We start from the raw sequence: 21,562 nt of genomic DNA, 5'->3' as shown, positions 1-21,562 counted from the left end.
AGCTCCTACAAGTGTCTCCTCAGCATGTTCCCATTTCCTTAGAAACAGTGTATTTGCTGGGAGAAAAGTGCATTACTGTGCCCTTTCACCGTTCAGCAAAGACATGTGTAGAAGCACAGTGCTAGCAGAAACGACCGTTTCTCGACGTTTTCTAACTCAGGGAACAAGTTGCACACTTCGCAGATGCATTTGAGCAACTTCGTAAGAAGCGGGTTTTTTGCCTAAAGAGACGTGCTTTAGAACGCGCTAGTTTTGCCTATTTGCGCAGTAGTACAGATTCTGAGTATGTAACTGGGTTTGATGAAATCAGCATTTCTCTTGCTTCCCTGTGCGTAGGGAAGCTCAGTTTTAGTCACAGTAGCTCCCACAAGTGTCTCCTCAGCGTGTTCCCATTTCCTTAGAAACAGTGTATTTGCTGGGAGAAAAGTGCATTCCTGTGCCCTTTGACCATTCAGCAAAAACATGTGTAGAAGCACAGCGCTAGCAGAAACGACCGTTTCTCGATGCTTTCTAACTCAGGGAACAAGTTGCACACTTCGCAGATGCATTTGGGCAACTTCGTAAGAAGCGGGTTTTTTGCCTAAAGAGACATGCTTTAGAACGTGCTAGTTTTGCCTATTTGCGCAGTAGTACAGATTCTGAGTATGTAACTGGGTTAGATGAAATCAGCATTTCTCTTGATTCCCTGTGCGTAGGGAAGCTCAGTTTTAGTCACAGTAGCTCCCACAAGTGTCTCCTCAGCGTGTTCCCATTTCCTTAGAAACAGTGTATTTGCTGGGAGAAAAGTGCATTCCTGTGCCCTTTGACCGTTCAGCAAAGACATGTGTAGAAGCACAGCGCTAGCAGAAACGACCGTTTCTCGACGTTTTCTAACTCAGGGAACAAGTTGCACACTTCGCAGATGCATTTGAGCAACTTCGTAAGAAGCGGGTTTTTTGCCTATAGAGATGTGCTTTTGAACGGGCTAGTTTTGCCTATTTGCGCAGTAGTACCGATTCTGAGTATGTAACTGGGTTTGATGAAATCAGCATTTGTCTTGCTTTCCTGTACGTGGGGAAGCTCAGTTTTAGTCACAGTAGCTCCCACAAGTGTCTCCTCAGCGTGTTCCCATTTCCTTAGAAACAGTGTATTTGCTGGGAGAAAAGTGCATTACTGTGCCCTTTGACCGTTCAGCAAAGACATGTGTAGAAGCACAGCGCTAGCAGAAACGACCGTTTCTCGACGTTTTCTAACTCAGGGAAAAAGTTGCAACTTCGCAGATGCATTTGAGCGACTTCGTAAGAAGCGGGTTTTTTGCCTAAAGAGACGTGCTTTAGAACGCGCTAGTTTTGCCTATTTGCGCAGTAGTACAGATTCTGAGTATGTAACTGGGTTTGATGAAATCAGCATTTCTCTTGCTTCCCTGTGCGTAGGGAAGCTCAGTTTTAGTCACAGTAGCTCCCACAAGTGTCTCCTCAGCGTGTTCCCATTTCCTTAGAAACAGTGTATTTGCTGGGAGAAAAGTGCATTCCTGTGCCCTTTGACCATTCAGCAAAAACATGTGTAGAAGCACAGCGCTAGCAGAAACGACCGTTTCTCGATGCTTTCTAACTCAGGGAACAAGTTGCACACTTCGCAGATGCATTTGGGCAACTTCGTAAGAAGCGGGTTTTTTGCCTAAAGAGACATGCTTTAGAACGCGCTAGTTTTGCCTATTTGCGCAGTAGTACAGATTCTGAGTATGTAACTGGGTTAGATGAAATCAGCATTTCTCTTGATTCCCTGTGCGTAGGGAAGCTCAGTTTTAGTCACAGTAGCTCCCACAAGTGTCTCCTCAGCGTGTTCCCATTTCCTTAGAAACAGTGTATTTGCTGGGAGAAAAGTGCATTCCTGTGCCCTTTGATCGTTCAGCAAAGACATGTGTAGAAGCACAGCGCTAGCAGAAACGACCGTTTCTCGAAGTTTTCTAACTCAGGGAACAAGTTGCACACTTCGCAGATGCATTTGAGCAACTTCGTAAGAAGCGGGTTTTTTGCCTATAGAGATGTGCTTTTGAACGGGCTAGTTTTGCCTATTTGCGCAGTAGTACCGATTCTGAGTATGTAACTGGGTTTGATGACATCAGCATTTCTCTTGCTTCCATGTGCGTGGGGAAGCTCAGTTTTCGTCACAGTAGCTCCCACAAGTGTCTCCTCAGCGTGTTCCCATTTCCTTAGAAACAGTGTATTTGCTGGGAGAAAAGTGCATTCCTGTGCCCTTTGACCGTTCAGCAAAGACATGTGTAGAAGCACAGCGCTAGCAGAAACGACCGTTTCTCGACGTTTTCTAACTCAGGGAACAAGTTGCACACTTCGCAGATGCATTTGAGCAACTTCGTAAGAAGCGGGTTTTTTGCCTAAAGAGACGTGCTTTAGAACGCGCTAGTTTTGCCTATTTGCACAGTAGTACAGATTCTAAGTATGTAACTGGGTTTGATGAAATCAGCATTTCTCTTGCTTCCCTGTGCGTAGGGAAGCTCAGTTTTAGTCACAGTAGCTCCCACAAGTGTCTCCTCAGCGTGTTCCCATTTCCTTAGAAACAGTGTATTTGCTGGGAGAAAAGTGCATTACTGTGCCCTTTGACCATTCAGCAAAGACAAGTGTAGAAGCACAGCGCTAGCAGAAACGACCGTTTCTCGACGTTTTCTAACTCAGGGAACAAGTTGCACACTTCGCAGATGCATTTGAGCAACTTCGTAAGAAGCGGGTTTTTTGCCTAAAGAGACGTGCTTTAGAACGCGCTAGTTTTGACTATTTGCGCAGTAGTACAGATTCTGAGTATGTAACTGGGTTTGATGAAATCAGCATTTCTCTTGCTTCCATGTGCGTGGGGAAGCTCAGTATTCGTCACAGTAGCTCCCACAAGTGTCTCCTCAGCGTGTTCCCATTTCCTTAGAAACAGTGTATTTGCTGGGAGAAAAGTGCATTACTGTGCCCTTTGACCGTTCAGCAAAGACATGTGTAGAAGCACAGCGCTAGCAGAAACGACCGTTTCTCGACGTTTTCTAACTCAGGGAACAAGTTGCACACTTCGCAGATGCATTTGAGCAACTTCGTAAGAAGCGGGTTTTTTGCCTATAGAGATGTGCTTTTGAACGGGCTAGTTTTGCCTATTTGCGCAGTAGTACCGATTCTGAGTATGTAACTGGGTTTGATGAAATCAGCATTTCTCTTGCTTCCCTGTGCGTGGGGAAGCTCAGTTTTAGTCACAGTAGCTCCCACAAGTGTCTCCTCAGCGTGTTCCCATTTCCTTAGAAACAGTGTATTTGCTGGGAGAAAAGTGCATTACTGTGCCCTTTCACCGTTCAGCAAAGACATGTGTAGAAGCACAGCGCTAGCAGAAACGACCGTTTCTCGACGTTTTCTAACTCAGGGAACAAGTTGCACACTTCGCAGATGCATTTGAGCAACTTCGTAAGAAGCGGGTTTTTTGCCTAAAGAGACGTGCTTTAGAACGCGCTAGTTTTGACTATTTGCACAGTAGTACAGATTCTAAGTATGTAACTGGGTTTGATGAAATCAGCATTTCTCTTGCTTCCCTGTGCGTAGGGAAGCTCAGTTTTAGTCACAGTAGCTCCCACAAGTGTCTCCTCAGCGTGTTCCCATTTCCTTAGAAACAGTGTATTTGCTGGGAGAAAAGTGCATTACTGTGCCCTTTGATCATTCAGCAAAGACAAGTGTAGAAGCACAGCGCTAGCAGAAACGACCGTTTCTCGACGTTTTCTAACTCAGGGAACAAGTTGCACACTTCGCAGATGCATTTGAGCGACTTCGTAAGAAGCGGGTTTTTTGCCTAAAGAGACGTGCTTTAGAACGCGCTAGTTTTGACTATTTGCACAGTAGTACAGATTCTAAGTATGTAACTGGGTTTGATGAAATCAGCATTTCTCTTGCTTCCCTGTGCGTAGGGAAGCTGAGTTTTCGTCACAGTAGCTCCCACAAGTGTCTCCTCAGCGTGTTCCCATTTCCTTAGAAACAGTGTATTTGCTGGGAGAAAAGTGCATTACTGTGCCCTTTGACCATTCAGCAAAGACAAGTGTAGAAGCACAGCGCTAGCAGAAACGACCGTTTCTCGACGTTTTCTAACTCAGGGAATAAGTTGCACACTTCGCAGATGCATTTGAGCAACTTCGTAAGAAGCGGGTTTTTTGCCTAAAGAGAAGTGCTTTAGAACGCGCTAGTTTTGACTATTTGCGCAGTAGTACAGATTCTGAGTATGTAACTGGGTTTGATGAAATCAGCATTTCTCTTGCTTCCCTGTGCGTAGGGAAGCTCAGTTTTAGTCACAGTAGCTCCCACAAGTGTCTCCTCAGCGTGTTCCCATTTCCTTAGAAACAGTGTATTTGCTGGGAGAAAAGTGCATTACTGTGCCCTTTGACCGTTCAGCAAAGACATGTGTAGAAGCACAGTGCTAGCAGAAACGACCGTTTCTCGAAGTTTTCTAACTCAGGGAACAAGTTGCACACTTCGCAGATGCATTTGAGCAACTTCGTAAGAAGCAGGTTTTTTGCCTAAAGAGACGTGCTTTAGAACGCGCTAGTTTTGCCTATTTGCGCAGTAGTACAGATTCTGAGTATGTAACTGGGTTTGATGAAATCAGCATTTCTCTGGCTTCCCTGTGCGTAGGGAAGCTCAGTTTTAGTCACAGTAGCTCCCGCAAGTGTCTCCTCAGCGTGTTCCCATTTCCTTAGAAACAGTGTATTTGCTGGGAGAAAAGTGCATTCCTGTGCCCTTTGACCATTCAGCAAAAACATGTGTAGAAGCACAGCGCTAGCAGAAACGACCGTTTCTCGACGTTTTCTAACTCAGGGAACAAGTTGCACACTTCGCAGATGCATTTGAGCGACTTCGTAAGAAGCGGGTTTTTTGCCTAAAGAGACGTGCTTTAGAACGCGCTAGTTTTGACTATTTGCACAGTAGTACAGATTCTAAGTATGTAACTGGGTTTGATGAAATCAGCATTTCTCTTGCTTCCCTGTGCGTAGGGAAGCTGAGTTTTCGTCACAGTAGCTCCCACAAGTGTCTCCTCAGCGTGTTCCCATTTCCTTAGAAACAGTGTATTTGCTGGGAGAAAAGTGCATTACTGTGCCCTTTGACCATTCAGCAAAGACAAGTGTAGAAGCACAGCGCTAGCAGAAACGACCGTTTCTCGACGTTTTCTAACTCAGGGAATAAGTTGCACACTTCGCAGATGCATTTGAGCAACTTCGTAAGAAGCGGGTTTTTTGCCTAAAGAGAAGTGCTTTAGAACGCGCTAGTTTTGACTATTTGCGCAGTAGTACAGATTCTGAGTATGTAACTGGGTTTGATGAAATCAGCATTTCTCTTGCTTCCCTGTGCGTAGGGAAGCTCAGTTTTAGTCACAGTAGCTCCCACAAGTGTCTCCTCAGCGTGTTCCCATTTCCTTAGAAACAGTGTATTTGCTGGGAGAAAAGTGCATTCCTGTGCCCTTTCACCGTTCAGCAAAGACATGTGTAGAAGCACAGCGCTAGCAGAAACGACCGTTTCTTGACGTTTTGTAACTCAGGTAACAAGTTGCACACTTCGCAGATGCATTTGAGCAACTTCGTAAGAAGCGGGTTTTTTGCCTAAAGAGACGTGCTTTAGAACGCGCTAGTTTTGCTTATTTGCACAGTAGTACAGATTCTAAGTATGTAACTGGGTTTGATGAAATCAGCATTTCTCTTGCTTCCCTGTGCGTAGGGAAGCTCAGTTTTAGTCACAGTAGCTCCCACAAGTGTCTCCTCAGCGTGTTCCCATTTCCTTAGAAACAGTGTATTTGCTGGGAGAAAAGTGCATTCCTGTGCCCTTTGACCATTCAGCAAAGACATGTGTAGAAGCACAGCGCTAGCAGAAACGACCGTTTCTCGACGTTTTCTAACTCAGGGAACAAGTTGCACACTTCGCAGATGCATTTGAGCAACTTCGTAAGAAGCGGGTTTTTTGCCTAAAGAGACGTGCTTTAGAACGCGCTAGTTTTGCCTATTTGCACAGTAGTACAGATTCTAAGTATGTAACTGGGTTTGATGAAATCAGCATTTCTCTTGCTTCCCTGTGCGTAGGGAAGCTCAGTTTTAGTCACAGTAGCTCCCACAAGTGTCTCCTCAGCGTGTTCCCATTTCCTTAGAAACAGTGTATTTGCTGGGAGAAAAGTGCATTACTGTGCCCTTTGACCATTCAGCAAAGACAAGTGTAGAAGCAAAGCGCTAGCAGAAACGACCGTTTCTCGACGTTTTCTAACTCAGGGAACAAGTTGCACACTTCGCAGATGCATTTGAGCAACTTCGTAAGAAGCGGGTTTTTTGCCTAAAGAGACGTGCTTTAGAACGCGCTAGTTTTGACTATTTGCGCAGTAGTACAGATTCTGAGTATGTAACTGGGTTTGATGAAATCAGCATTTCTCTTGCTTCCATGTGCGTGGGGAAGCTCAGTTTTCGTCACCGTAGCTCCCACAAGTGTCTCCTCAGCGTGTTCCCATTTCCTTAGAAACAGTGTATTTGCTGGGAGAAAAGTGCATTCCTGTGCCCTTTGACCATTCAGCAAAAACATGTGTAGAAGCACAGCGCTAGCAGAAACGACCGTTTCTCGACATTTTCTAACTCAGGGAACAAGTTGCACACTTCGCAGATGCATTTGAGCAACTTCGTAAGAAGCGGGTTTTTTGCCTAAAGAGACGTGCTTTAGAACGCGCTAGTTTTGACTATTTGCGCAGTAGTACAGATTCTGAGTATGTAACTGGGTTTGATGAAATCAGCATTTCTCTTGCTTCCATGTGCGTGGGGAAGCTCAGTATTCGTCACAGTAGCTCCCACAAGTGTCTCCTCAGCGTGTTCCCATTTCCTTAGAAACAGTGTATTTGCTGGGAGAAAAGTGCATTACTGTGCCCTTTGACCGTTCAGCAAAGACATGTGTAGAAGCACAGCGCTAGCAGAAACGACCGTTTCTCGACGTTTTCTAACTCAGGGAACAAGTTGCACACTTCGCAGATGCATTTGAGCAACTTCGTAAGAAGCGGGTTTTTTGCCTATAGAGACGTGCTTTAGAACGCGCTAGTTTTGCCTATTTGCACAGTAGTACAGATTCTAAGTATGTAACTGGGTTTGATGAAATCAGCATTTCTCTTGCTTCCCTGTGCGTAGGGAAGCTCAGTTTTAGTCACAGTAGCTCCCACAAGTGTCTCCTCAGCGTGTTCCCATTTCCTTAGAAACAGTGTATTTGCTGGGAGAAAAGTGCATTACTGTGCCCTTTGATCATTCAGCAAAGACAAGTGTAGAAGCACAGCGCTAGCAGAAACGACCGTTTCTCGACGTTTTCTAACTCAGGGAACAAGTTGCACACTTCGCAGATGCATTTGAGCAACTTCGTAAGAAGCAGGTTTTTTGCCTAAAGAGACGTGCTTTAGAACGCGCTAGTTTTGCCTATTTGCACAGTAGTACAGATTCTAAGTATGTAACTGGGTTTGATGAAATCAGCATTTCTCTTGCTTCCCTGTGCGTAGGGAAGCTCAGTTTTAGTCACAGTAGCTCCCACAAGTGTCTCCTCAGCGTGTTCCCATTTCCTTAGAAACAGTGTATTTGCTGGGAGAAAAGTGCATTCCTGTGCCCTTTGACCATTCAGCAAAGACAAGTGTAGAAGCAAAGCGCTAGCAGAAACGACCGTTTCTCGACGTTTTCTAACTCAGGGAACAAGTTGCACACTTCGCAGATGCATTTGAGCAACTTCGTAAGCAGCGGGTTTTTTGCCTAAAGAGACGTGCTTTAGAACGCGCTAGTTTTGACTATTTGCGCAGTAGTACAGATTCTGAGTATGTAACTGGGTTTGATGACATCAGCATTTCTCTTGCTTCCATGTGCGTGGGGAAGCTCAGTTTTCGTCACAGTAGCTCCCACAAGTGTCTCCTCAGCGTGTTCCCATTTCCTTAGAAACAGTGTATTTGCTGGGAGAAAAGTGCATTCCTGTGCCCTTTGACCGTTCAGCAAAGACATGTGTAGAAGCACAGCGCTAGCAGAAACGACCGTTTCTCGACGTTTTCTAACTCAGGGAACAAGTTGCACACTTCGCAGATGCATTTGAGCAACTTCGTAAGAAGCGGGTTTTTTGCCTAAAGAGACGTGCTTTAGAACGCGCTAGTTTTGCCTATTTGCACAGTAGTACAGATTCTAAGTATGTAACTGGGTTTGATGAAATCAGCATTTCTCTTGCTTCCCTGTGCGTAGGGAAGCTCAGTTTTAGTCACAGTAGCTCCCACAAGTGTCTCCTCAGCGTGTTCCCATTTCCTTAGAAACAGTGTATTTGCTGGGAGAAAAGTGCATTACTGTGCCCTTTGACCATTCAGCAAAGACAAGTGTAGAAGCAAAGCGCTAGCAGAAACGACCGTTTCTCGACGTTTTCTAACTCAGGGAACAAGTTGCACACTTCGCAGATGCATTTGAGCAACTTCGTAAGAAGCGGGTTTTTTGCCTAAAGAGACGTGCTTTAGAACGCGCTAGTTTTGACTATTTGCGCCGTAGTACAGATTCTGAGTATGTAACTGGGTTTGATGAAATCAGCATTTCTCTTGCTTCCATGTGCGTGGGGAAGCTCAGTTTTCGTCACCGTAGCTCCCACAAGTGTCTCCTCAGCGTGTTCCCATTTCCTTAGAAACAGTGTATTTGCTGGGAGAAAAGTGCATTCCTGTGCCCTTTGACCATTCAGCAAAAACATGTGTAGAAGCACAGCGCTAGCAGAAACGACCGTTTCTCGACATTTTCTAACTCAGGGAACAAGTTGCACACTTCGCAGATGCATTTGAGCAACTTCGTAAGAAGCGGGTTTTTTGCCTAAAGAGACGTGCTTTAGAACGCGCTAGTTTTGACTATTTGCGCAGTAGTACAGATTCTGAGTATGTAACTGGGTTTGATGAAATCAGCATTTCTCTTGCTTCCATGTGCGTGGGGAAGCTCAGTATTCGTCACAGTAGCTCCCACAAGTGTCTCCTCAGCGTGTTCCCATTTCCTTAGAAACAGTGTATTTGCTGGGAGAAAAGTGCATTACTGTGCCCTTTGACCGTTCAGCAAAGACATGTGTAGAAGCACAGCGCTAGCAGAAACGACCGTTTCTCGACGTTTTCTAACTCAGGGAACAAGTTGCACACTTCGCAGATGCATTTGAGCAACTTCGTAAGAAGCGGGTTTTTTGCCTATAGAGACGTGCTTTAGAACGCGCTAGTTTTGCCTATTTGCACAGTAGTACAGATTCTAAGTATGTAACTGGGTTTGATGAAATCAGCATTTCTCTTGCTTCCCTGTGCGTAGGGAAGCTCAGTTTTAGTCACAGTAGCTCCCACAAGTGTCTCCTCAGCGTGTTCCCATTTCCTTAGAAACAGTGTATTTGCTGGGAGAAAAGTGCATTACTGTGCCCTTTGATCATTCAGCAAAGACAAGTGTAGAAGCACAGCGCTAGCAGAAACGACCGTTTCTCGACGTTTTCTAACTCAGGGAACAAGTTGCACACTTCGCAGATGCATTTGAGCAACTTCGTAAGAAGCGGGTTTTTTGCCTAAAGAGACGTGCTTTAGAACACGCTAGTTTTGACTATTTGCGCAGTAGTACAGATTCTGAGTATGTAACTGGGTTTGATGAAATCAGCATTTCTCTTGCTTCCATGTGCGTGGGGAAGCTCAGTTTTCGTCACAGTAGCTCCCACAAGTGTCTCCTCAGCTTGTTCTCATTTCCTTAGAAACAGTGTATTTGCTGGGAGAAAAGTGCATTCCTGTGCCCTTTGACCGTTCAGCAAAGACATGTGTAGAAGCACAGCGCTAGCAGAAACGACCGTTTCTCGACATTTTCTAACTCAGGGAACAAGTTGCACACTTCGCAGATGCATTTGGGCAACTTCGTAAGAAGCGGGTTTTTTGCCTAAAGAGACGTGCTTTAGAACGCGCTAGTTTTGCCTGTTTGCGCAGTAGTACAGATTCTGAGTATGTAACTGGGTTAGATGAAATCAGCATTTCTCTTGATTCCCTGTGCGTAGGGAAGCTCAGTTTTAGTCACAGTAGCTCCCACAAGTGTCTCCTCAGCGTGTTCCCATTTCCTTAGAAACAGTGTATTTGCTGGGAGAAAAGTGCATTACTGTGCCCTTTGACCGTTCAGCAAAGACATGTGTAGAAGCACAGTGCTAGCAGAAACGACCGTTTCTCGACGTTTTCTAACTCAGGGAACAAGTTGCACACTTCGCAGATGCATTTGAGCAACTTCGTAAGAAGCAGGTTTTTTGCCTAAAGAGACGTGCTTTAGAACGTGCTAGTTTTGCCTATTTGCGCAGTAGTACAGATTCTGAGTGTGTAACTGGGTTTGATGAAATCAGCATTTCTCTGGCTTCCCTGTGCGTAGGGAAGCTCAGTTTTAGTCACAGTAGCTCCCACAAGTGTCTCCTCAGCGTGTTCCCATTTCCTTAGAAACAGTGTATTTGCTGGGAGAAAAGTGCATTCCTGTGCCCTTTGACCATTCAGCAAAAACATGTGTAGAAGCACAGCGCTAGCAGAAACGACCGTTTCTCGACATTTTCTAACTCAGGGAACAAGTTGCACACTTCGCAGATGCATTTGGGCAACTTCGTAAGCAGCGGGTTTTTTGCCTAAAGAGACGTGCTTTAGAACGCGCTAGTTTTGCCTATTTGCGCAGTAGTACAGATTCTGAGTATGTAACTGGGTTTGATGAAATCAGCATTTCTCTTGCTTCCCTGTGCGTAGGGAAGCTCAGTTTTAGTCACAGTAGCTCCCACAAGTGTCTCCTCAGCGTGTTCCCATTTCCTTAGAAACAGTGTATTTGCTGGGAGAAAAGTGCATTCCTGTGCCCTTTGACCATTCAGCAAAAACATGTGTAGAAGCACAGCGCTAGCAGAAACGACCGTTTCTCGATGCTTTCTAACTCAGGGAACAAGTTGCACACTTCGCAGATGCATTTGGGCAACTTCGTAAGAAGCGGGTTTTTTGCCTAAAGAGACATGCTTTAGAACGCGCTAGTTTTGCCTATTTGCGCAGTAGTACAGATTCTGAGTATGTAACTGGGTTAGATGAAATCAGCATTTCTCTTGATTCCCTGTGCGTAGGGAAGCTCAGTTTTAGTCACAGTAGCTCCCACAAGTGTCTCCTCAGCGTGTTCCCATTTCCTTAGAAACAGTGTATTTGCTGGGAGAAAAGTGCATTCCTGTGCCCTTTGACCGTTCAGCAAAGACATGTGTAGAAGCACAGCGCTAGCAGAAACGACCGTTTCTCGACGTTTTCTAACTCAGGGAACAAGTTGCACACTTCGCAGATGCATTTGAGCAACTTCGTAAGAAGCGGGTTTTTTGCCTATAGAGATGTGCTTTTGAACGGGCTAGTTTTGCCTATTTGCGCAGTAGTACCGATTCTGAGTATGTAACTGGGTTTGATGAAATCAGCATTTGTCTTGCTTCCCTGTGCGTGGGGAAGCTCAGTTTTAGTCACAGTAGCTCCCACAAGTGTCTCCTCAGCGTGTTCCCATTTCCTTAGAAACAGTGTATTTGCTGGGAGAAAAGTGCATTACTGTGCCCTTTGACCGTTCAGCAAAGACATGTGTAGAAGCACAGCGCTAGCAGAAACGACCGTTTCTCGACGTTTTCTAACTCAGGGAACAAGTTGCACACTTCGCAGATGCATTTGAGCGACTTCGTAAGAAGCGGGTTTTTTGCCTAAAGAGACGTGCTTTAGAACGCGCTAGTTTTGCCTATTTGCGCAGTAGTACAGATTCTGAGTATGTAACTGGGTTTGATGAAATCAGCATTTCTCTTGCTTCCCTGTGCGTAGGGAAGCTCAGTTTTAGTCACAGTAGCTCCCACAAGTGTCTCCTCAGCGTGTTCCCATTTCCTTAGAAACAGTATATTTGCTGGGAGAAAAGTGCATTCCTGTGCCCTTTGACCATTCAGCAAAAACATGTGTAGAAGCACAGCGCTAGCAGAAACGACCGTTTCTCGAAGTTTTCTAACTCAGGGAACAAGTTGCACACTTCGCAGATGCATTTGAGCAACTTCGTAAGAAGCGGGTTTTTTGCCTATAGAGATGTGCTTTTGAACGGGCTAGTTTTGCCTATTTGCGCAGTAGTACAGATTCTGAGTATGTAACTGGGTTTGATGACATCAGCATTTCTCTTGCTTCCATGTGCGTGGGGAAGCTCAGTTTTCGTCACAGTAGCTCCCACAAGTGTCTCCTCAGCGTGTTCCCATTTCCTTTGAAACAGTGTATTTGCTGGGAGAAAATTGCATTCCTGTGCCCTTTGACCGTTCAGCAAAGACATGTGTTGAAGCACAGCGCTAGCAGAAACGACCGTTTCTCGACGTTTTCTAACTCAGGGAACAAGTTGCACACTTCGCAGATGCATTTGAGCAACTTCGTAAGAAGCGGGTTTTTTGCCTAAAGAGACGTGCTTTAGAACGCGCTAGTTTTGCCTATTTGCACAGTAGTACAGATTCTAAGTATGTAACTGGGTTTGATGAAATCAGCATTTCTCTTGCTTCCCTGTGCGTAGGGAAGCTCAGTTTTAGTCACAGTAGCTCCCACAAGTGTCTCCTCAGCGTGTTACCATTTCCTTAGAAACAGTGTATTTGCTGGGAGAAAAGTGCATTACTGTGCCCTTTGACCATTCAGCAAAGACAAGTGTAGAAGCACAGCGCTAGCAGAAACGACCGTTTCTCGACGTTTTCTAACTCAGGGAACAAGTTGCACACTTCGCAGATGCATTTGAGCAACTTCGTAAGAAGCGGGTTTTTTGCCTAAAGAGACGTGCTTTAGAACGCGCTAGTTTTGACTATTTGCGCAGTAGTACAGATTCTGAGTATGTAACTGGGTTTGATGAAATCAGCATTTCTCTTGCTTCCATGTGCGTGGGGAAGCTCAGTTTTCGTCACAGTAGCTCCCACAAGTGTCTCCTCAGCGTGTTCCCATTTCCTTAGAAACAGTGTATTTGCTGGGAGAAAAGTGCATTCCTGTGCCCTTTGACCATTCAGCAAAAACATGTGTAGAAGCACAGCGCTAGCAGAAACGACCGTTTCTCGACATTTTCTAACTCAGGGAACAAGTTGCACACTTCGCAGATGCATTTGGGCAACTTCGTAAGAAGCGGGTTTTTTGCCTAAAGAGACGTGCTTTAGAACGCGCTAGTTTTGACTATTTGCGCAGTAGTACAGATTCTGAGTATGTAACTGGGTTTGATGAAATCAGCATTTCTCTTGCTTCCATGTGCGTGGGGAAGCTCAGTATTCGTCACAGTAGCTCCCACAAGTGTCTCCTCAGCGTGTTCCCATTTCCTTAGAAACAGTGTATTTGCTGGGAGAAAAGTGCATTACTGTGCCCTTTGATCATTCAGCAAAGACAAGTGTAGAAGCACAGCTCTAGCAGAAACGACCGTTTCTCGACGTTTTCTAACTCAGGGAACAAGTTGCACACTTCGCAGATGCATTTGGGCAACTTCGTAAGCAGCGGGTTTTTTGCCTAAAGAGACGTGCTTTAGAACGCGCTAGTTTTGCCTATTTGCGCAGTAGTACAGATTCTGAGTATGTAACTGGGTTTGATGAAATCAGCATTTCTCTTGCTTCCATGTGCGTGGGGAAGCTCAGTTTTCGTCACAGTAGCTCCCACAAGTGTCTCCTCAGCGTGTTCCCATTTCCTTAGAAACAGTGTATTTGCTGGGAGAAAAGTGCATTCCTGTGCCCTTTGACCGTTCAGCAAAGACATGTGTAGAAGCACAGCGCTAGCAGAAACGACCGTTTCTCGACGTTTTCTAACTCAGGGTACAAGTTGCACACTTCGCAGATGCATTTGAGCAACTTCGTAAGAAGCGGGTTTTTTGCCTAAAGAGACGTGCTTTAGAACGCGCTAGTTTTGCCTATTTGCGCAGTAGTACAGATTCTGAGTATGTAACTGGGTTTGATGAAATCAGCATTTCTCTTGCTTCCCTGTGAGTAGGGAAGCTCATATTTAGTCACAGTAGCTCCCACAAGTGTCTCCTCAGCGTGTTCCCATTTCCTTAGAAACAGTGTATTTGCTGGGAGAAAAGTGCATTACTGTGCCCTTTCACCGTTCAGCAAAGACATGTGTAAAAGCACAGCGCTAGCAGAAACGACCGTTTCTCGACGTTTTCTAACTCAGGGAACAAGTTGCACACTTCGCAGATGCATTTGAGCAACTTCGTAAGAAGCGGGTTTTTTGCCTATAGAGACGTGCTTTAGAACGCGCTAGTTTTGCCTATTTGCGCAGTAGTACAGATTCTGAGTATGTAACTGGGTTTGATGAAATCAGCATTTCTCTTGCTTCCCTGTGCATAGGGAAGCTCAGTTTTAGTCACAGTAGCTCCTACAAGTGTCTCCTCAGCATGTTCCCATTTCCTTAGAAACAGTGTATTTGCTGCGAGAAAAGTGCATTACTGTGCCCTTTCACCGTTCAGCAAAGACATGTGTAGAAGCACAGTGCTAGCAGAAACGACCGTTTCTCGACGTTTTCTAACTCAGGGAACAAGTTGCACACTTCGCAGATGCATTTGAGCAACTTCGTAAGAAGCGGGTTTTTTGCCTAAAGAGACGTGCTTTAGAACGCGCTAGTTTTGCCTATTTGCGCAGTAGTACAGATTCTGAGTATGTAACTGGGTTTGATGAAATCAGCATTTCTCTTGCTTCCCTGTGCGTAGGGAAGCTCAGTTTTAGTCACAGTAGCTCCCACAAGTGTCTCCTCAGCGTGTTCCCATTTCCTTAGAAACAGTGTATTTGCTGGGAGAAAAGTGCATTCCTGTGCCCTTTGACCATTCAGCAAAAACATGTGTAGAAGCACAGCGCTAGCAGAAACGACCGTTTCTCGATGCTTTCTAACTCAGGGAACAAGTTGCACACTTCGCAGATGCATTTGGGCAACTTCGTAAGAAGCGGGTTTTTTGCCTAAAGAGACATGCTTTAGAACGCGCTAGTTTTGCCTATTTGCGCAGTAGTACAGATTCTGAGTATGTAACTGGGTTAGATGAAATCAGCATTTCTCTTGATTCCCTGTGCGTAGGGAAGCTCAGTTTTAGTCACAGTAGCTCCCACAAGTGTCTCCTCAGCGTGTTCCCATTTCCTTAGAAACAGTGTATTTGCTGGGAGAAAAGTGCATTCCTGTGCCCTTTGACCGTTCAGCAAAGACATGTGTAGAAGCACAGCGCTAGCAGAAACGACCGTTTCTCGAAGTTTTCTAACTCAGGGAACAAGTTGCACACTTCGCAGATGCATTTGAGCAACTTCGTAAGAAGCGGGTTTTTTGCCTATAGAGATGTGCTTTTGAACGGGCTAGTTTTGCCTATTTGCGCAGTAGTACCGATTCTGAGTATGTAACTGGGTTTGATGAAATCAGCATTTCTCTTGCTTCCCTGTGCGTGGGGAAGCTCAGTTTTAGTCACAGTAGCTCCCACAAGTGTCTCCTCAGCGTGTTCCCATTTCCTTAGAAACAGTGTATTTGCTGGGAGAAAAGTGCATTACTGTGCCCTTTGACCGTTCAGCAAAGACATGTGTAGAAGCACAGCGCTAGCAGAAACGACCGTTTCTCGACGTTTTCTAACTCAGGGAACAAGTTGCACACTTCGCAGATGCATTTGAGCGACTTCGTAAGAAGCGGGTTTTTTGCCTAAAGAGACGTGCTTTAGAACGCGCTAGTTTTGACTATTTGCACAGTAGTACAGATTCTAAGTATGTAACTGGGTTTGATGAAATCAGCATTTCTCTTGCTTCCCTGTGCGTAGGGAAGCTGAGTTTTCGTCACAGTAGCTCCCACAAGTGTCTCCTCAGCGTGTTCCCATTTCCTTAGAAACAGTGTATTTGCTGGGAGAAAAGTGCATTACTGTGCCCTTTGACCATTCAGCAAAGACAAGTGTAGAAGCACAGCGCTAGCAGAAACGACCGTTTCTCGACGTTTTCTAACTCAGGGAATAAGTTGCACACTTCGCAGATGCATTTGAGCAACTTCGTAAGAAGCGGGTTTTTTGCCTAAAGAGAAGTTCTTTAGAACGCGCTAGTTTTGACTATTTGCGCAGTAGTACAGATTCTGAGTATGTAACTGGGTTTGATGAAATCAGCATTTCTCTTGCTTCCCTGTGCGTAGGGAAGCTCAGTTTTAGTCACAGTAGCTCCCACAAGTGTCTCCTCAGCGTGTTCCCATTTCCTTAGAAACAGTGTATTTGCTGGGAGAAAAGTGCATTACTGTGTCCTTTGACCGTTCAGCAAAGACATGTGTAGAAGCACAGTGCTAGCAGAAACGACCGTTTCTCGAAGTTTTCTAACTCAGGGAACAAGTTGCACACTTCGCAGATGCATTTGAGCAACTTCGTAAGAAGCAGGTTTTTTGCCTAAAGAGACATGCTTTAGAACACGCTAGTTTTGCCTATTTGCGCAGTAGTACAGATTCTGAGTATGTAACTGGGTTTGATGAAATCAGCATTTCTCTGGCTTCCCTGTGCGTAGGGAAGCTCAGTTTTAGTCACAGTAGCTCCCGCAAGTGTCTCCTCAGCGTGTTCCCATTTCCTTAGAAACAGTGTATTTGCTGGGAGAAAAGTGCATTCCTGTGCCCTTTGACCATTCAGCAAAAACATGTGTAGAAGCACAGTGCTAGCAGAAACGACCGTTTCTCGACATTTTTTAACTCAGGGAACAAGTTGCACACTTCGCAGATGCATTTGGGCAACTTCGTAAGCAGCGGGTTTTTTGCCTAAAGAGATGTGCTTTAGAACGCGCTAGTTTTGCCTATTTGCGCAGTCGTACAGATTCTGAGTATGTAACTGGGTTTGATGAAATCAGCATTTCTCTTGCTTCCCTGTGCGTAGGGAAGCTCAGTTTTAGTCACAGTAGCTCCCACAAGTGTCTCCTCAGCGTGTTCCCATTTCCTTAGAAACAGTGTATTTGCTGGGAGAAAAGTGCATTCCTGTGCCCTTTCACCGTTCAGCAAAGACATGTGTAGAAGCACAGCGCTAGCAGAAACGACCGTTTCTTGACGTTTTGTAACTCAGGGAACAAGTTGCACACTTCGCAGATGCATTTGAGCAACTTCGTAAGAAGCGGGTTTTTTGCCTAAAGAGACGTGCTTTAGAACGCGCTAGTTTTGCCTATTTGCACAGTAGTACAGATTCTAAGTATGTAACTGGGTTTGATGAAATCAGCATTTCTCTTGCTTCCCTGTGCGTAGGGAAGCTCAGTTTTAGTCACAGTAGCTCCCACCAGTGTCTCCTCAGCGTGTTCCCTTTTCCTTAGAAACAGTGTATTTGCTGGGAGAAAAGTGCATTCCTGTGCCCTTTGACCATTCAGCAAAGACAAGTGTAGAAGCACAGCGCTAGCAGAAACGACCGTTTCTCGACGTTTTCTAACTCAGGGAACAAGTTGCACACTTCGCAGATGCATTTGAGCAACTTCGTAAGCAGCGGGTTTTTTGCCTAAAGAGACGTGCTTTAGAACGCGCTAGTTTTGACTATTTGCGCAGTAGTACAGATTCTGAGTATGTAACTGGGTTTGATGACATCAGCATTTCTCTTGCTTCCATGTGCGTGGGGAAGCTCAGTTTTCGTCACAGTAGCTCCCACAAGTGTCTCCTCAGCGTGTTCCCATTTCCTTAGAAACAGTGTATTTGCTGGGAGAAAAGTGCATTTCTGTGCCCTTTGACCGTTCAGCAAAGACATGTGTAGAAGCACAGCGCTAGCAGAAACGACCGTTTCTCGACGTTTTCTAACTCAGGGAACAAGTTGCACACTTCGCAGATGCATTTGAGCAACTTCGTAAGAAGCGGGTTTTTTGCCTAAAGAGACGTGCTTTAGAACGCGCTAGTTTTGCCTATTTGCACAGTAGTACAGATTCTAAGTATGTAACTGGGTTTGATGAAATCAGCATTTCTCTTGCTTCCCTGTGCGTAGGGAAGCTCAGTTTTAGTCACAGTAGCTCCCACAAGTGTCTCCTCAGCGTGTTCCCATTTCCTTAGAAACAGTGTATTTGCTGGGAGAAAAGTGCATTACTGTGCCCTTTGACCATTCAGCAAAGACAAGTGTAGAAGCACAGCGCTAGCAGAAACGACCGTTTCTCGACGTTTTCTAACTCAGGGAACAAGTTGCACACTTCGCAGATGCATTTGAGCAACTTCGTAAGAAGCGGGTTTTTTGCCTAAAGAGACGTGCTTTAGAACGCGCTAGTTTTGACTATTTGCGCAGTAGTACAGATTCTGAGTATGTAACTGGGTTTGATGAAATCAGCATTTCTCTTGCTTCCATGTGCGTGGGGAAGTTCAGTTTTCGTCACAGTAGCTCCCACAAGTGTCTCCTCAGCGTGTTCCCATTTCCTTAGAAACAGTGTATTTGCTGGGAGAAAAGTGCATTCCTGTGCCCTTTGACCATTCAGCAAAAACATGTGTAGAAGCACAGCGCTAGCAGAAACGACCGTTTCTCGACATTTTCTAACTCAGGGAACAAGTTGCACACTTCGCAGATGCATTTGGGCAACTTCGTAAGCAGCGGGTTTTTTGCCTAAAGAGACGTGCTTTAGAACGCGCTAGTTTTGACTATTTGCGCAGTAGTACAGATTCTGAGTATGTAACTGGGTTTGATGAAATCAGCATTTCTCTTGCTTCCATGTGCGTGGGGAAGCTCAGTATTCGTCACAGTAGCTCCCACAAGTGTCTCCTCAGCGTGTTCCCATTTCCTTAGAAACAGTGTATTTGCTGGGAGAAAAGTGCATTACTGTGCCCTTTGACCGTTCAGCAAAGACATGTGTAGAAGCACAGCGCTAGCAGAAACGACCGTTTCTCGACGTTTTCTAACTCAGGGAACAAGTTGCACACTTCGCAGATGCATTTGAGCAACTTCGTAAGAAGCGGGTTTTTTGCCTTTAGAGACGTGCTTTAGAACGCGCTAGTTTTGCCTATTTGCACAGTAGTACAGATTCTAAGTATGTAACTGGGTTTGATGAAATCAGCATTTCTCCTGCTTCCCTGTGCGTAGGGAAGCTCAGTTTTAGTCACAGTAGCTCCCACAAGTGTCTCCTCAGCTTGTTCTCATTTCCTTAGAAACAGTGTATTTGCTGGGAGAAAAGTGCATTCCTGTGCCCTTTGACCGTTCAGCAAAGACATGTGTAGAAGCACAGCGCTAGCAGAAACGACCGTTTCTCGACGTTTTCTAACTCAGGGAACAAGTTGCACACTTCGCAGATGCATTTGAGCAACTTCGTAAGAAGCGGGTTTTTTGCCTATAGAGACGTGCTTTAGAACGCGCTAGTTTTGCCTATTTGCGCAGTAGTACAGATTCTGAGTATGTAACTGGGTTTGATGAAATCAGCATTTCTCTGGCTTCCCTGTGCGTAGGGAAGCTCAGTTTTAGTCACAGTGCTCCCACAAGTGTCTCCTCAGCGTGTTCCCATTTCCTTAGAAACAGTGTATTTGCTGGGAGAAAAGTGCATTCCTGTGCCCTTTGACCATTCAGCAAAAACATGTGTAGAAGCACAGCGCTAGCAGAAACGACCGTTTCTCGACATTTTCTAACTCAGGGAACAAGTTGCACACTTCGCAGATGCATTTGGGCAACTTCGTAAGAAGCGGGTTTTTTGCCTAAAGAGACGTGCTTTAGAACGCGCTAGTTTTGCCTGTTTGCGCAGTAGTACAGATTCTGAGTATGTAACTGGGTTTGATGAAATCAGCATTTCTCTTGCTTCCCTGTGCGTAGGGAAGCTCAGTTTTAGTCACAGTAGCTCCCACAAGTGTCTCCTCAGCGTGTTCCCATTTCCTTAGAAACAGTGTATTTGCTGGGAGAAAAGTGCATTACTGTGCCCTTTGACCGTTCAGCAAAGACATGTGTAGAAGCACAGTGCTAGCAGAAACGACCGTTTCTCGACGTTTTCTAACTCAGGGAACAAGTTGCACACTTCGCAGATGCATTTGAGCAACTTCGTAAGAAGCAGGTTTTTTGCCTAAAGAGACGTGCTTTAGAACGTGCTAGTTTTGCCTATTTGCGCAGTAGTACAGATTCTGAGTGTGTAACTGGGTTTGATGAAATCAGCATTTCTCTGGCTTCCCTGTGCGTAGGGAAGCTCAGTTTTAGTCACAGTAGCTCCCACAAGTGTCTCCTCAGCGTGTTCCCATTTCCTTAGAAACAGTGTATTTGCTGGGAGAAAAGTGCATTCCTCTGCCCTTTGACCATTCAGCAAAAACATGTGTAGAAGCACAGCGCTAGCAGAAACGACCGTTTCTCGACATTTTCTAACTCAGGGAACAAGTTGCACACTTCGCAGATGCATTTGGGCAACTTCGTAAGCAGCGGGTTTTTTGCCTAAAGAGACGTGCTTTAGAACGCGCTAGTTTTGCCTATTTGCGCAGTAGTACAGATTCTGAGTATGTAACTGGGTTTGATGAAATCAGCATTTCTCTTGCTTCCCTGTGCATAGGGAAGCTCAGTTTTAGTCACAGTAGCTCCTACAAGTGTCTCCTCAGCATGTTCCCATTTCCTTAGAAACAGTGTATTTGCTGCGAGAAAAGTGCATTACTGTGCCCTTTCACCGTTCAGCAAAGACATGTGTAGAAGCACAGTGCTAGCAGAAACGACCGTTTCTCGACGTTTTCTAACTCAGGGAACAAGTTGCACACTTCGCAGATGCATTTGAGCAACTTCGTAAGAAGCGGGTTTTTTGCCTAAAGAGACGTGCTTTAGAACGCGCTAGTTTTGCCTATTTGCGCAGTAGTACAGATTCTGAGTATGTAACTGGGTTTGATGAAATCAGCATTTCTCTTGCTTCCCTGTGCGTAGGGAAGCTCAGTTTTAGTCACAGTAGCTCCCACAAGTGTCTCCTCAGCGTGTTCCCATTTCCTTAGAAACAGTGTATTTGCTGGGAGAAAAGTGCATTCCTGTGCCCTTTGACCATTCAGCAAAAACATGTGTAGAAGCACAGCGCTAGCAGAAACGACCGTTTCTCGATGCTTTCTAACTCAGGGAACAAGTTGCACACTTCGCAGATGCATTTGGGCAACTTCGTAAGAAGCGGGTTTTTTGCCTAAAGAGACATGCTTTAGAACGCGCTAGTTTTGCCTATTTGCGCAGTAGTACAGATTCTGAGTATGTAACTGGGTTAGATGAAATCAGCATTTCTCTTGATTCCCTGTGCGTAGGGAAGCTCAGTTTTAGTCACAGTAGCTCCCACAAGTGTCTCCTCAGCGTGTTCCCATTTCCTTAGAAACAGTGTATTTGCTGGGAGAAAAGTGCATTCCTGTGCCCTTTGACCGTTCAGCAAAGACATGTGTAGAAGCACAGCGCTAGCAGAAACGACCGTTTCTCGACGTTTTCTAACTCAGGGAACAAGTTGCACACTTCGCAGATGCATTTGAGCGACTTCGTAAGAAGCGGGTTTTTTGCCTAAAGAGACGTGCTTTAGAACGCGCTAGTTTTGAGTATTTGCACAGTAGTACAGATTCTAAGTATGTAACTGGGTTTGATGAAATCAGCATTTCTCTTGCTTCCCTGTGCGTAGGGAAGCTGAGTTTTCGTCACAGTAGCTCCCACAAGTGTCTCCTCAGC

This window comes from Acomys minous (assembly GCF_964271855.1).
Source record: "Acomys minous genome assembly, chromosome: 18".
In the NCBI taxonomy this organism is placed as follows: Eukaryota; Metazoa; Chordata; class Mammalia; order Rodentia; family Muridae; genus Acomys; species Acomys minous.
The sequence above is the reverse complement of the archived record's forward strand: the minus strand, read 5'-3'. Positions refer to the sequence as shown.